This window comes from Mustela nigripes, chromosome 5 (assembly GCF_022355385.1).
Source record: "Mustela nigripes isolate SB6536 chromosome 5, MUSNIG.SB6536, whole genome shotgun sequence".
Lineage (NCBI taxonomy): Eukaryota > Metazoa > Chordata > Mammalia > Carnivora > Mustelidae > Mustela > Mustela nigripes.
Window position 1 is genome coordinate 115,925,705 of NC_081561.1, and position 16,428 is coordinate 115,942,132.

Sequence of the window (16,428 nt, forward strand, 5' to 3'; positions counted from 1 at the left end):
ATGGAGAGAGAGTGCACACGCACACAAGCAGGGGGAGCGGTAGGCAGAGGGAGAAGCAGGCTCCCCGCTGAGCAAGAATATGGATGCTGGGCTTGATCCTGAGGTCCTGAGGTCATGACCTGAGCCAAAGTCAGAAGCTTAACCGAGTGAGCCACCCAGGGATCCCAATCCACTTTTCCTCTTTTTTTAATCAAAGACTTCAAAAGACCAGACAAGTCTCTGTTTAAATGAAGTCACACAGCCATGCCGTGACATAACAATTGTTGCCAGCTCACAGGGCAATAGGCAAAAGCAGGGAATGGTGAGTCTACAGTGAGGTTCGGGAAGCAGGTAACAACCTGCAGTTATTCTAGTCAAATCCAAGGCTCTAAGTTCTCAAATTTCCTAAGAACGCAGTGATAGAGGCCATACCCCAAGGTTAATCTCTCAAGCACCAAAAATTCTGCAGGTAAGAACATGGGGCCTCATCTCTTTCCAGAGAGTTCAACAGAAAAGCTCTGTAATGCAACCATTTCTAACCTAAAAGATAGGTTCAGAGAGTCATCAGAAAACAAGACAAAACAAAATTTAAAAAAAATATATTAATCAAGGAAAAAGAAAGTACATCATCATTTTGGAAATTTTTAAAAGTTAAATATGCCCTTAATTTAGCCTAAGCAGTGGAAATTTCTTGTGTATGTATATGAGTTGTCTGTATATACACTTGCATTTTAAACTTTTGGGGGCTTACCCAGATATTCCAAGTACTCATTTTGGCAGGATTTCCCTTTAAGGATATCCTGCAGAGAATTTGTTCCTCACAATTTGACGTAAAAATTGACAGGGAGTGCTTTTCCAGCCCAGTAGGAGTCAGCTCCGTGCACATCACAAGACTTGGAGGAAACCAACTCACTCTCCCATTTCCTCCTACAAAGTTGAAAAAGCTGCAGTTGGGAGGGACCCTCAGATAGCTCTGGTGGTCCTTTCTGTTCCTTTTGGAGTTGACATTTGAAAGTGTCAGAGGACAAAAATCATCATCACATATTCTCCTTTCATACTCTTTAAATCACAGGAAAAGGCAGCCTTGAGAAAAAGTAAGTTTTGTTTTCTTTTCTGTAATATTTCCTTTGTAGTTTTTTTATGTGGTATTTCGGCTTTCGTTTTTTTTTTGTTGTTGTTGTTTTTGTTTTGTTTTGTTTTTTTAAGTATGAGAGATTCTTATAAACATTCTAGTGACTGCTTATGAGAAAATTCTTACTTGGCAAGTAAGTGCATATCTTGAAGTTTCTTAGAAACTCTTCAAAAGCCACTTGAGCCAACAGTTGTTAAATTTTATAAGATGAGCTTTTCAGATGTCTCATTTCAATAATATGCATGCGGAGGTTATACAGTGGTCAGAGAACTCTTTCGAGTTGTCGCCTCTGTTCTGAAAGTGGTCTTTACACATGGGGGTATGTGTAGCTTTGTTGCTGTGAAAAGGAGGCGGCAGGATTCCGGGGATTTACTTGGCTTAACTTATTTGAATGACTAACTTTATTACTGTGGTTATTTTATGGCTGGGTTTATATATCCACAGCACAATTCAAAGCCACTTACAGATTTTAAATATTAGTGAGATTCCTTCTATGTTCAAGAAAAATCTGCCTACTTTCCAGATGCAGGCTTAAACACCATTCCTAATGTGAGGTTTTCAGAGATTGATGAAATGTCTGTGTGTCTGGCCCACACAAATATATAACCTAGTACAGGAATCGAAAGCATTGCTTCCTGAAGCAAACGGTTACTGCCGCAAAAGCGTGCATCCCACATGTGTTTATGTTTTTTCCCAGTATATAGTCAGACTCCCTTCAGAGTCTGTCAGCCATTTGAAAAACCAAATGCAAGCCCTCAGCTGTCAGTCTGGGTTTCAGAAAGGTGGAAACTAAAAAGAATCATTAATAAAATGTGTAATCCTGATAAATAAAATGTAAGAAAATCCTCAAGTCACTTTAGCTGTCATTTCACATCCATAATATCGTCATGTATAAATTCTAGTGTTTTCATTAGCGAAGGCTATAGATGAATATTTAACACAAACACTGCAAAAATGTTCCATACACGGTATTTCTTACCATATTTGTTATGATATATGCCTGAAGCCATGCTCCGAATCGTTTGATGGGGAAGGTAAACACCCACGTCTATTTTCCACACTTGCTCTATTTATTTCCACATGTTATCATTAGTTGCCAGTTCTGAGTCTGTTCTACCTAACCAAGAGGGGCACATTTGCGTCTTAATGTCACATCACCTCACTGACAAGTTTACCTCTTATTTTTATTATACTTGCCAACAACATTTTGAATAAAGGTGGATTAATTTGCCTTCCTTAGGCAAGCCTAGTAACTTTCTACTGTAATATTGAAAATAAATGTTCATCTAGAACACGTTGGAAAAGCTCTGATTTGTTTTTTATGTTTTCAATCTAGGAAACATGATTTCTTTACAATTGAAAACCAAATCCTTGGGTTCGCATGAGGAGTTCTGAGTCAGATATCAGTTCAACAGACTTGTATTTCTGGGCTCTCGTAATTGTCTTTTTCCTCTGTGATTGTCATAATTTTTCTTGGTTACCTTTTGATGCCCTGGAAATGATCAGCTTGGCATTTATTTGTCTCCACAGATTATAGGTGCCCTTAAGAATCTGACAGAATCAGGGGTGCCTGGGTGGCTCAGTGGGTTGAGCCTCTGCCTTCGGCTCATGTCATGATCCCAGGGTCCTGGGATCGAGCCCTGCATCAGGCTCTCTGCTCAGGGGGGAGCCTGCTTCCCCTCCTCTCTCTGCCTGCCTCTCTGCTTACTTGTGATCTCTCTCCCTCTGTCAAAAATAAATAAATAAAATCTTAAAAAAAAAAAAAAAAAGAATCTGACAGAATCAGTGTACTCTCTTCTAAAAACAAACAAACAAAAAAGGCCTATTGCAAATAGATTTTTCAGTGACATTTGTGGGGTTGACAGACCCCTGAATTCTGTCCTTGAGTATTCTTGGAGGTCCTGATTATGAACTACATTTTCTGTGAAGCAGAAACTTCAGTTTTAGGCATACCTTGGTGCCAGTAGGTTCACCAAAATCTTCAGAAGTCTTAGGGTGGAAGAACACCTAAACTGTCTCTTTAAACTGTCCTCACCTGAAGACAGGTAACGCTAAGGCAAGGATTTCAGTTTAAGGGTTAATTTTTAAAGCAGGTGCTTAGTGAATTCATGGCCATACTTGTCCTGAACAGCGGGTCACGGAAATAAAAATGGAGTATTCAAGTAGCCGAACAGTTCCTTTTGTGGAGAACAAGGCTTAGGATGGAAGGGGAATAGGATTAACCCACTGAGGACCCCAGAATGTGGAATAGATGACTATAGAGATGTCCTCCTTTTTCTCTGACCATCCTCCTAACTCTCCATTGCTACCTATCGGTACACTGGAACCTAAAAGGAAGAGCCAAACCAGTGCCCTAACGGGGCATACCTTACCCTTCAAGGCTCACTGTCTTCAACCTTCCCTTCTTTATTGGCTCCCTCCATCAGCACTTAAACATGCTCAAATTTTCCATCTTAAAATGCCTCTCTTTCATGACTGAGCTCTTACACTTCCCCTCTCCCTCAGCTTCATAGATCAAGCTCCAGAAAATTTGTCTACACTCTATTAATCTCTACTTCCTGAGTCTCACTTCTCAATCTATTGAAGTCTGGCTTTCATTCTCACCGGTTTTCCCCAGTTCTCATGAAAGTTATCAATCACTAGCATATTGTTAAATCCAGCAGACATTTCTCATTACCTATCAGTATCTCAAATCAATTTCACACTCTTCTCCACTTTCCCCACCTTGAGACACACTCTTCACCCAGGGCTTCCATGATACCAAACTCATGGTGCTCTCTCCCACTAAGACCACTTTTCTTGGTCTGTTTTGCAGGTTCCCCTTCTTCTTCCTGTATGCTGGACTCCCTTTTCTTTTCCTGGGCAATTTCACTGCTTCAGTTATCATCTGTTCTATAGGCGAACCCAAAAATCTAGATCTGAGATATCTTTTCTGAGCTAAAGACCTATGTGTCCAACTGTCTGCTGAAATCAGAACTGAGTAGAGTAGGCTTGGGGCTGGTGAGTAAAATGGGGAAGGAGGGAGGGACATCAGGAACAACGAGGACTTTCTCTAAGACCCCTTCCAATATGCTCAAGTAATTTATATGGTTTCCCTGTCATTTATATGGTTTCCAATGCTCTCTTTAGTCCTGGCTAAACAACTCTACTTGGAAACCCCAAAGTCTCAAATCTCACGATTTAATCTAAAATTAAATTCATCATTTCTCTCTCCTGCTCCCCGCCCTGATTCCTTAAAGTATACTCTTCCATGGTAAATGATACCATGATGAAACCAGCTGCCCAAGCCAGAAATATGGGGGAATTCCTCCCTCCCTCAATTCATGTATCTTTGGAGACCCAAAGAATCTCCAAGTTTATTTATTTACCAAGGCCTCTCCTCTGACACTACCACTACACTGTTTGAGGCTGCCATCTTCTTTTACTCGGTGAATAGCAGCCCTTTCACTGGTCTCCCTGCCTCCGAATTGTCCTCTTCTACTGCATTCTCCATACTGAAGCCAGAATAACTGATCTCAAACAATTGCTCTAAAAACACATCTAATTCTGCCAACCTCTTTCTTCACACTTTTCCCGAATACTCCATTGACCTTAAGATAATGCCCAGATTCCTTCTTAAGGTTAAAGAGAAACAATAGAGTCTAGGGGATTACAGCAGATCTCTCCAAACATTAAGGTGCTCCGGTAGAGCCTGGTCTTTGTTAAAATGCAGGTTCTGGTTCTATAGGTCTGGATCGATGCCTGAATTTTTACATGTCTAACAAGACTTCCAGGTGAAGCTAATGATACTCGTTGAAGGACCATGCTTCTCCTGCTAGATTGTCTGGAGCTCAAGTCTTAGGTGTGTCACTCACTTGGTCGAAGAACTTGAAGTCACTTAGCCTCTGTGTGTCTCCTTTGCCTTGTATATAAAATGGAGATCATGATGGTATACCTTTTTCTTAGGTTTTTTATGAGGAATAAACATGTTATATTAAAATTATTTGCTGCAGTGCCTAGCACAGAGTGTTAAGTGCTACTTACTATCATTAGTCAAGACCTTCAATCACTTAGCCTCTCCATTCTTCTCCAAACCAGTTTTTACTGCACACACACGCGCATGCACACACACACACACACACACACACACACACACACACTACTGCTCACTCATACCGAATGACCTTTAGAAAATTAAGAATAGAGCAAATGCCTCTTTTATGTCAAGTTCCCATAGCACTTTTGGGCAGAGCCCTCTGCACACAGTCCTAACTCAACTCGGTCCCGCTCTTCTTAATTTACATCTCAGCTCAGATGATGTATCTTCCAGGAAGTACTTACAGACCATCCTCCATCTGAGTCCACACTTCATACCACTTTTGAGTATGCTCACATCACCAGGGTGCCCTCTGGTCTCAGATTATCTCATTTTTTTATCTGTATCTCCTATAAGACAATCTGTCCCATTAGAGTAAAGGACTGCGGCAATTACTGCTGACTTTCTAGCGTCTCACACTCTTTTGCAGGTTGCAGGGATCAGTAAAGAATGAGTGCAATTTTTTTAAAAGGTTTTACTTATTTATTTGACAGACAGAGATCACAAGTAAGCAGAGAGGCAGCAGAGAGGGAGAGAGGGGGAAGCAGGCTCCCAGCTGAGCAGAAAGCCTGATGCAGGGCTTGAGACTCAGGAAATGGTCATCAACATAACGCAGAGATTCACGCTCTACAGAAAACTTGATCCATGGACCCTGAGATCATGACCTGAGCTGAAGGCAGTGGCTTAACCCACTGAGCCACCCAGGCGCCCCAAGAATGAGTGCATTTTATAGATGCATTTCCAAAGACCTGTAACATGAGAAATGGAGATAGGGAACAGAGAGCTTTAAGATCTGGTTTGAGAAAAGGGAAATATCGTATGTAACACTCCAAATGCTGCTCTGGGTCGGACTGTTAACACAATGGAAAGGAGAAAAAAAGTTTCAAATATATAAAATAAATAAGGTTAGTAAGTCAATGAAATGATGATAGTGTGATACAGAGAAGAGAGTCAAGACTTTGAAGTCTGGTCCATGTTGAGTTCCCTGTGAACTCAGGCAGATGAGTTTGCTTCCCTGCCTCAATGATGGAATACAAACACCTATTTTACAGAATTTTGTATTAGAGCAAAGGCATTTTTAATTTTTCTTTCTTCTCAAATTCTTCTGCTACAATTCTGTTGCTACTAGCAAAGATTTGAGATATTCCTTTGTTTGTTTATTCTGCCAGAGCAGTATTCACCAAATGGATCCCGAGTTTTATTTTTCAGTCGATCACTTTGATGTATCAGATTCTCCCCTCATGTTATTTAACAATACACTTTCTGAGGTTATTTGCAATTTAATCACAATTACAGCACTGAAGATGGTGCAGAACAGGCTTCTGGGATTCCTGTTTCCCAGCTTGATCCGGTTCTCTTTAAGATTCCTTTTCCTTATAGCTGTTCATAAGACAATTTAATTAACATGGTCATTGATCTCCTAGCATGTTTTTAAAAAAAAAAATTAATCTTTTTTTTTTTTTTACAGAGCCAAAAAGTCATACATAAAGGTAATTCATTCATTCATTCATATATTCACTCATTCATCAAGTAGACCAAGCCAGCGTAGCACCTCAGAGAAACGGGTCAACCGTTCAGTTTTCTGTAGAGCGTGAATCTCTGCATTACGTTGATGACCATTTCCTGAGTTTTCTTTGAACAAAGAATGGTCTAGCATACATTTTGACCAAACGCCTCTCAGGATAGAACTCACAATGCTTCAGTTTTGTGGGAAATTGTGTCTTAACATTAAGACCAACGCATCTTTAGCAGATTTGTGGGTATAATTTGCATGGCGAGAAAAATAAAGCATCTGACATCTAGCTGTCATGCTACCTAAATGAAGTAAGACTTAATTTTTAAAAATGATTTCTGGTCCTATAATTACATTCACTCTATTAATCTGTTCTCTTGAACACTTTTAGAGTTATACTATCACAGAAGATTCTAATCTTTGAACTTTTTTTTTTAAACAACTGTACTCTTAACTTTGTTCAATATTTTATTTTTCTTATTATCAAAGGATACATTGTACAATTTCTATAGAGTACTGGCCAGTAAAAATGTTTTTAAAAATCCATAACTTCAATCAAGAGGCCTAGCATTTGAGTGTATTTTCTTCTAAACTTGTTTTCTATTCTTTAATGGTACTTATGTGGTTGCGATCACACTAATTATTCACTTCATACTCTTTTTCTTATTTAAAGCAATATCAGAACCATTTTGCCACATCATTAAATACTTTTCCAAACACCATATTAGTGACTTCTAGTAGTATTTTAAAGTCATTTGGTAAATAATTTCATATTCTTTTAAGCAGCCTGTAGAAGTCCTTTTCAAATCCTAAACTTAGACACAATTTAGTAGTTAACAAAATAGAACTAAAAAACACAAATATACTTTGAAACTTTACATCTTTGTAAAGAGCCAGACAATAAATATAGAGATTACTTAAGATAAAAATAAAATCTTAAAAAAAAATAAAGTAGTCACAGACTGTATGTAAATGGAAGTGTGGCCATGTTCCATTAAAACTATTTATGGGCACAAATTTAAATTTCCTATCATTTCACGTGTCAAAACATTGTATTCTTCTTTTGGATTTATGGTTTTTTTTCTTCATTTAAAAATGTAAAAGCTAAGTTTAGGTCAAAGGCCATACAGACACAAGCAGTGGCTAGATTTTCTTCCCTGGGCTTAAGAAGGCAACCTCTAATCTGAAGCCCGGTTCCAAGAACTTTGGCTTCACCAGGTTTGAGAAGCTTCTGTGAGAACATGCATAGATAAATGTTCTTAAGAAGAGGTAAATAGCTTTCATTAGATGTTCATTAGATGTTCATTAGATGTTAAACAAATTCTTAAACTAAAATGTTTAAAAATCATGTTTCAGATAATATACATGAAAACACTTTGTGAATCATAAGTTGTTTTTTTAAAGATTTTATTCATTTATTTGAGAGAAAGAGAGAGCATGTAGAATTGGGGGGGGGAGGTTCAGAGGGACAGGGAGAAGCAGGCATCTCAACCATAAATCATTTATTAAAACATATATCGGTATTTCACTTATGACGTAATTCAGTGAAAACCCAAATGACCTGAAAAAATTGATTAATAGAAATAAATGTATGCCATTGCCAAAATTGCACCTAGGAAACTGGTACTTGAAATCCAAAAACCTTATAAACTAGAACCTACAGAGAAAATAGTTAAGTCACATTCCCAAACACACTAAAAGTAAGAATTAACAGTTATTCTGATCAAGGTAATTAGAATATTTATTGTTTTGTTTATTTTTTGGCTGAGCCAGGAGCTTAAAAATAATGCTAATCATTCCTTCATTTTGTTTTTAAGTTTTAAACTACAAAGTTAGCATAACTAGAAAAATCCCAATTGTCAACATCCTGGTTAATAAAAGCAGTATATGGATTCCTGTCTCTCTCTCCTCCCTTTTCCCCACATACACATATACGTAGTTCAACAAAGAAACTGAAAAATAAAACCACCTTTATTGCAACATATGTGTGGATTTGAAAGCGCCACTTAATCGTATTATCTCTACTTTTCAAGTTTTAAGACAACTGAGAAGTAGACACAGCTGTCATATGTGAATCCACGTATTATCAATTTTTTGTTATTAAAGCTGAATTGGAACAGTTTTCTTCCAAAGACTGCCCCTCCCAGGCCAGGGCAGGAAGAGCCCATGGACTCCCACAGTGACAGTGGCCTTCCTGGGGCAGAGCTGAGGGGCTGCCTTGGGCTGTGTCTAGGGAGGAGAGCAGAGTGGAAGCCGGTGCACTGGCTATTTCCATCAGAGTGATGGGGAGAGAGTGAGTTACCCTCACTCACAAAGGAGAGGCCCCCTTTCCCCGGGTACTTATCAGTTGAGTCACTCCTCAAGTGTAACAGAATCAGAGAGCCCAGAAATCTGGTGGGGTGGGGTGGGGACATTTTATCCATAATTTCAAAAGAAAAAGTCCTTTTTCTGTGGACTTTGAAACCTGAGGAAATGAGAGCTCTCATATGATTTTTTTTTTTCCCTTTCATGATTTTTAATTCAAAGCAGCATTCCTGGCTTCTTCTAAGTTTAAGTCATCAAGGTGACTTGTGGAAGTGCTGAGTCAGAGATTTTTAGTTAAAAGTGTATGTCAAAGACCTCCTTTTACAAAGTATGGTCTTCAGTTGAAAGCAAAACAGTAGGCTAAATATATTCGTGGCAATGGATAGCTGAGTTTTTAAAGCTCTGACATGTAAAAATATTTAGTTTCTGAATGACTTTTTTCTTATCCAACTATGGTCGAAATCCTGCCCTGCAGCTGTGGTCTTTCAAGCGTCTGTCATAGTGCTCCCCAGCTTGTCGCCCACACCCGGACACGCTCCCACATCACCTCCACAGTGCTGTGGACTCTTTACTGCCTAGGAACCTTCCTCCACCTTTTCCTAGAGACTAGCCTTTCTCAACCTTCATGATGCAGCTCTAGAAGAAGCTTTTCTTGAAGTTTTCTAGAAATTTCCAGAGCACCCCATGTGTTTGTTCAAGTATTTCTGCATGTCATCTCTCCTTTCTGTCCTCATTCCTTCCATCTGCAATATTTACTGAGTACTCAGCATATGGTTGTGTGATGCCAGACACCAGGAGTCTAGTGGGAACAGAGCATCTGTCCCACCTGGCATTTACTGTTGAGTACGAAAGATAATGAACTAGAGCTAAGGCCAACTGTATGTGAGGAGTACCGAGAGCCATGAGAACTTAAGAGTCAGATTCCTTATCCGGTGGAAGGACAGAGTAAAGAAATTTTCTGTGAGTCTCTCTCCCACGCCAGGATGGAAACTTTTCACAGGGAAGACCTGTTTTACCTTCACTGCCAAGTACCGTGGATGGCCCAAGCTGGCACTCCAGAGCTCTTTGTGAAACCCACAGACCTAAAGTACACTGTGTTCAGAGAGCTGTTGGATATTGTTGGGTTTAAAAATGAAAAAAGATTATGAAAGATCTGGAATGCTATGCCAACGAGGTTGGATTATGAAGGTCACAGAAAGTAGCATGATTCAAACACAAGTCATCCAAAGACTCTGGGTTGGCCTCTATTTATCAAATGGGAGGAAAGTGGCTCTTTGGCTCTAAACCTTTAAGATTCTGTGGCCAAACAACTGACTTCTTTCTTCCTGCATTCATTCAACACATGTTTGAGCCAAGCTCTGTGTTAGATGCCAGGGACACAGCCCTGAACCAGGCAGGAAAGTTCTCTGCCCCTGTGTGTGTGACACATTGACATGCCTTAAAAATTCACACACTGAATGAGGCTTTGGGTGAAAATGAAAATAATACTAAATCATAACCAATATTTGTCAGCTAATACTATGAACATTTGGTCTCCAAGGGAATGGTAACAGATTTTCCCATTTACTTTCTCTCCAAAATTAGCACAAGCCACCTGAGATCAACACATCAGGTAGGTGTAAGCCACAGTTACCCAGTGAGGCTGTGAGCATTTTGACTGTGGTCATTTCCCTTTGATAGATGCTGAGAACCAACTTAATCTAAATCTCTAAGACTGGGAACAGATAAAAATTAAATTAAAGCTGGATTTAGGGGCTCCTGGGTGGCTCAGTGAGTTCAGCCTCTGCCTTCGGCTCAGGTCATGATCTCAGGGTCCTGGGATCAAGCCCCACATCAGGCTCTCTGCTCAGCAGGGAGCCTGCTTCCCCCTCTTTCTGCTGCCTCTCTGCCTACTTGTGATCTCTCTCTCTCTCTCTGTGTCAAATAAATAAAATAAAATTTAAAAATCTTTTAAAAAGCTGGTTTTAAATACCATACAACCACTCAAATGGTTACCCCCTCTATCACCAACGAATTTTAAACTGTCGAGAGGGTAATTTGAAATTATTGATTAGTGTTATCACCAAAGAATAGGATATACTTCTGCCTTGTGTCTTTTAAAATCACATTCTTGTAGGAAGAAGATTATTTTGCTTCAGGCAAAAATACTGAAAAAATTAGTTAACATCAACTTGCACCACCCGCACCCCCATTCTCAACCCAAACACCTCCACACATGCCACACAGCACACATACCCACGCGTATTCACATACACACAAATATACAAACCACACATACACACACATCACTACCTCATTTTGTTTTGTTTTGTTTTGTTTTTTTAGATGAGGATCCAGAAAATAAAACCAAATGTGGTTTTAGATTTTTCGTCCCAACTCCAGAGTAAATCAGTAACAGCTATAATGAACCAAAACCCAACAAATTGAATTGCCTTGAATGTTGGAGGGAACATGTACTTGCTTTTGAGGATAATTGGTTTGTTTTCTACAGCTAATGGCAGCTCGGCTTGAGCTACAGAATGAACCTCTCTGCTTACACATGGGAGGTTGTCACCAGGTCAGTAATTCAAACCTCGAGTGCCAGATACAAGTAAGGAGAGATTTTACTTTTTTTCACCTTTGGAAAAAAAATCACAGCAGTAACCAAGGCCGTCACTCCATACAATCTTTTATATACATGAAATGGCTTCCATCACCAGCCAGAAATCTGAATTCCGGTGGAAGCTTTTCCAGGAACCACTTTGTCAGCTTTAAAAAACAATGTGCCAGCCCGAACTTCAGTTTTTCTCACTTAATTAGATGAGAGGAACAAACTAGGGAATTTCAAGAACCCCTCCCAGCTCCTAGATTCTGTCAAAATGGGACTGGATCAGAAGCATGCTTTCACAGGGAAGGCCAAATATCAAAATGACTGGGGCACTAAGAGACTTTTATCTCTAAATATCTTATTGTACCCAAAGGGGATTCCTTTTCCTGAGTTTCCCAAAATTCTCTTCTGGGATCACCCTCCTCCCCCTCCTAGATCTAATGGTCAAGTTTTTTGTTTGTTTGTTTGTTTGTTTTTGTTGGAGTAAACTATTATAGCAAAGACTGGTTGTGCAACTAATTTATTGGGGGGTGGAAGTTAATACTTTCTTTATCCTTGAGAAAACAAGTTCACATAGAGCAGAGCTGAGAAATTGTGAAAAATTACCAAAATGGTGGTAAATGTAAGATTCTTTAAGTGGGTCACTAAACTGGCAATCAATTTTGGCGGATCTTAAAGAAAATTCTTCATATTGATTTAACAACCTGGTCCTGTAGAGGTCACTCATTACAAAGTAGTAATCTAGTCTAAAAAGAAACTTGTTAAGATTCATGCAAATGACAGATGTGGTAATAAAATAGTTGGTGATATTTTTAAAAACTCATTTTGATTAGCAATGTGGGCATTTTCTATTAAGTGCCTACAAAATATTATTTGGAAGATATATTCCATTTTTCCTAACTTTTTCTGGAAAGTAACTATGAGTATTACCTTTTGAATTTAGTTTCCATATCCATAAAATGAGTTGAAACTAATCTGTCTCTTCTAGGCCTTATATTCTATGATTAGGAACAAGAAAGTAAGGTGAAAATATATGTAGTCTTTTGATTTGTGTTAAGATTTTATTTAATTTTTAAAACAGAGTGGGGTGCCTGGGTGGCTCAGTGGGTTAACCCTCTGCCTTCGGCTCAGGTCATAATCTCAGGGTCCTGGGATCGAGCCCCGCATGGAGCTCTCTGCTCAGCAGGGAGCCTGCTTCCCCCTCTCTCTCTGCCTGCCTCTCTGCCTGCTTATGATCTCTCTCTGTCAAATAAATAAATAAAATATTTTTTAAAAATAAAATAGACACATGCCTTTGGAACAAAATTCAAAAGGTACAAGGGGGTATATAGACAGTGAAAAGTAAATTTCACTATACTGTGAAAAGTACATCTTTCCTGTATTCATCATATTGTGTCTTGTGGTTTCTCCAAGAATGACTCCAAGTTTATTTGTTTTTTTGTTTGTGTTTTGAGAAAGAGAGAGAGGTGGGGCATGAAGGGGGGAAGAGAGCCAGGGGGTGAAAGAAAATCCTAAGCAAGCTCCATGCCCAGAACTGAGCCTGGCCACACAGGCTCAGTCCCATGACCCTGAGATCAGCACCTGAGCTGAAATCTGAAGTCAAAAGTCAGATGCTTAAATGACGGAGTCACCCTGGTGCCCTGACTCTAAGTATTTTTTAAGTGAAATGTTAGTTGCTAAGAAGCCAAGATTGGCTTTGATCAATACCACATATTACAACTCTACTAGGATAACAAATTGTAAATATTCTTAAAATTTTGTCATTTTCCACCTATAATTATTCTCATTCCTATATGCTCTCCTTTTCAGCAATGTTTATACTTGCATATACTTGCATGATTATTTTTAAGCTATATTAATATATATTATCTCATTTGCTCTAAAGCACCATTTATGGACATAATTTACAATATTCCACTTTGCAAGGCAGAATATAAATGCCATTTTTTTTCACCATATATGTATTTTAGCTTTGTCAAAATACCAAAAATTAGAATGTTAATAATTAAGTGGTTTTATAAAATGTTACTGTTATCTGTGCCCCAAAATCAACTGAAAGTTAAGAATTTGATGATGGGGTACTTGGCTGGCTCAGTCAGTTAAGTGTCTGCCTTTGGCTCAGGTCATGATCCCAGGGCCCTGGGATCAAGCTCTGAGTCAGGCTTTCTGGACAGCAGGGAGTATGCTTCTCCCTGTCCCTCTCTCTCTCTTGCTCTCTCTCTCAAATAAACGAATAATCTTTTTTTAAAATTCAATTAATTAATTAATTAATTTGGTGATAGTTTAGAAATGTTATGCATATGACAAGGGATGCATATGTCTTAACACCAGGCCTTAGTAACAGGCTGCTGGGCTTCACAGAAGTGCTTGGGACTCTGTCCTCTCCAGGTCTGTAAAGGACCAGGCAGAGTTCCTCTCATCCAAGGTCCAGCACTCCTCTCCCAGCCATGGGCTCTGTAGGAGTCAAAAAGCTGCAGGTACCACTAGTTTTGAACACAGAACAAAAAGATCCAAAGAGACAGCAAATACCTACTCCATGCCTACAATCATCTGCAAAATGGCTGGTGGACATGCAAAGAGATAGGACCCTTGTTATCCTTTGATTTGGTCTCTTAGTTCCAAGGACAAAAGAGAGTATCTGGAGCCTCCCCTCCAGAAATCAAGGAAAAGGTGCTTGATGAGCACTTCTAGTTGCTGGGGAATCACGTGATATTCTGCCCCCTCCAAGAAAAAATTCTAAGACTGGAGGTGTTACAGCTTATTTTTCTGATCTTGAGCCATCATCACTTTCAATAACGTAGAAATCCTTTAACAATTACCATCAGTTTTATCCAAGACATTTTGAAAGATCGCCCACCAAGTATGGGGCATCACTAGGCTTCAAATAGAGTGCAGAAATGAGTAAGACAAGGGGTTGCCCTCAGTGAATTTATATTATGGTTATAAGAAATACAATAAACCTCCAGAGCATCTATCATACAAGGTAGAATATAAATAATATCTAAGAAAAACAAAAAGGGCATTCATCAAACACTCCTAATACAATTTATAAATGTGCCTTTATATACCTTAAAATTCAGAAATGTCCGCAGCTGTGAGCCCAAGGTGAAATAGAACTTGTTGACAGGCTTCCCTTGTTTCAGAAGGTTCAAAAAGGAACTCTTCTTTCAGCATTGTGTTTTATGAATTTGAAGATCATAAACCAACAGAAGCTATAATGCACATTACTGCCAGGATATATGAAAGCCAATATGTTGTATGGTTAGACTTGGCTTATTCTCAGGAAAGAATCATGTGATTATCATGAAATCTTATTTATTGCTCTTAGTTGAATGGCTAAAAGTTCTTCTTAACTAATTTGTTTAAATGGAGTTGTCATTTAGGTAAGTCATGGATTTAAAAAACTACTTTATAGGCTTTATTGGATAAAGAATACATCTTTCATTTTATATTGCCCACCTTCCAAATAAAGAACACTCTTACGTTTCTTGGATAATTTCTAATACTGTTTTATCAGAATAGAGATGGTTTATTTCTTATATTTAAAAACATATTTGTTTAAAAGAAAATCATAGGAACTATTTTTTTGTTTGTTTGGTTGGTTCTCCTATATTATAAGGAGTATGTAACTTTTAGTTTTTCAGAATTTGATAGGGTTCAGATGAACCCACTGTTCTGTGAAGACTGGCACACTTGGCACAGTGCCTGGACCCGTGGTTATTAACAGGTTATTAACCTAACCTGCTTACATTGAACATCCTCTTAAGATGAATTAATTAAGTGAGGATTGAGTTTCTCATCACTAATTATGGAGGGAAATTAGAGTTTATTTTAAAACATCAGGGAAAACAAAATAGCCATCTTGGTTTTACAGTGATTAATTCACAATCTTTTTCTAACCCATAATTCACAACCTTTTTCTAACCCATGATACTGAACTCAAAAATGGAAAGAAAAAGAGGTACAAAAGACCCTGTATTTTCTCTCTGATGAAGTATATCCCCCAGACCATAGCATATTTTTCATGTGATCTCGTGCGCTCAAACAGCTGGCCCTGTGGGGGTAACTCTGCTGATGAGTGTGTGTTACAGACATGGCCAAGATTCCAGATTCAGCCCTTCTTCAGTAGCCTTCGTTTTTACAATGGCAGATTCTCCTTCTTGCTAAAGAAGCTTGTAGTTGTCATTAGAGGCAAGGGGAGGCGGATTAAATAAAGGAATCAAGGGTGCTCCCTACTCAGTGTTAGAAAACAGCTCCTAGTGTTTACATAGACCGTAGTTAATGAGTATGACGAAGGTGTTCTTCAAATGAAAGGAAGACAACATAACAAAACAAACTGATACAATTACTACCCTTGAGGATACAATTACTACTTCAAAGAGTATTCTTTGAATTTTCCAAAAAAGCATAGAGAGGAGGCAAGGAAAATACTTTCTAATATTTATATTAGATGTACAGTGTCTTCATAGACTTCATAGACTGTAGGAAATGGGGTTAATTTGGGGGCTTCATACGCAAGAAACATTCAGTCCCTGCCCCTACCATGTGCTGACCCATGCTAAATACTTTTAGATAAAATGTCTCTTTTAGTGCTGGCCCTATGTTTATCAAACCCTGCACTTCATTAGAACCTCAAGACTTTGAGGAGACACTAAATCAACCTAGGAACAGATCTGCTTTTTCAATACACATTTTACAGAAATAACAGTAATTTTTCAGGAAGTAGAAAGGAAAACTCAGCTCAAAGCTACCGAAATGCTCCTGGTTCCTTTGTGCTCAAAATACAGAAGCAAAGTTAACGATGAATTTAAACACAGAAAATTGGGACCTGAACAGAC

At 38.8% G+C, this 16,428-nt stretch overlaps 1 protein-coding gene across 1 annotated transcript in view; it reads left to right on the forward strand.

Moving 5' to 3' along the window:
* Positions 1-858: 858 nt before the first annotated feature.
* Positions 859-16,428, forward strand: part of FHL5 (four and a half LIM domains 5) — a 46,635-nt gene continuing 31,065 nt past the window's right edge. The window contains exon 1 of the mRNA XM_059399248.1: positions 859-1,073. The gene's annotated coding sequence lies outside the window, so the exon portion shown is untranslated. The remainder of the gene's footprint in view (positions 1,074-16,428) is intronic.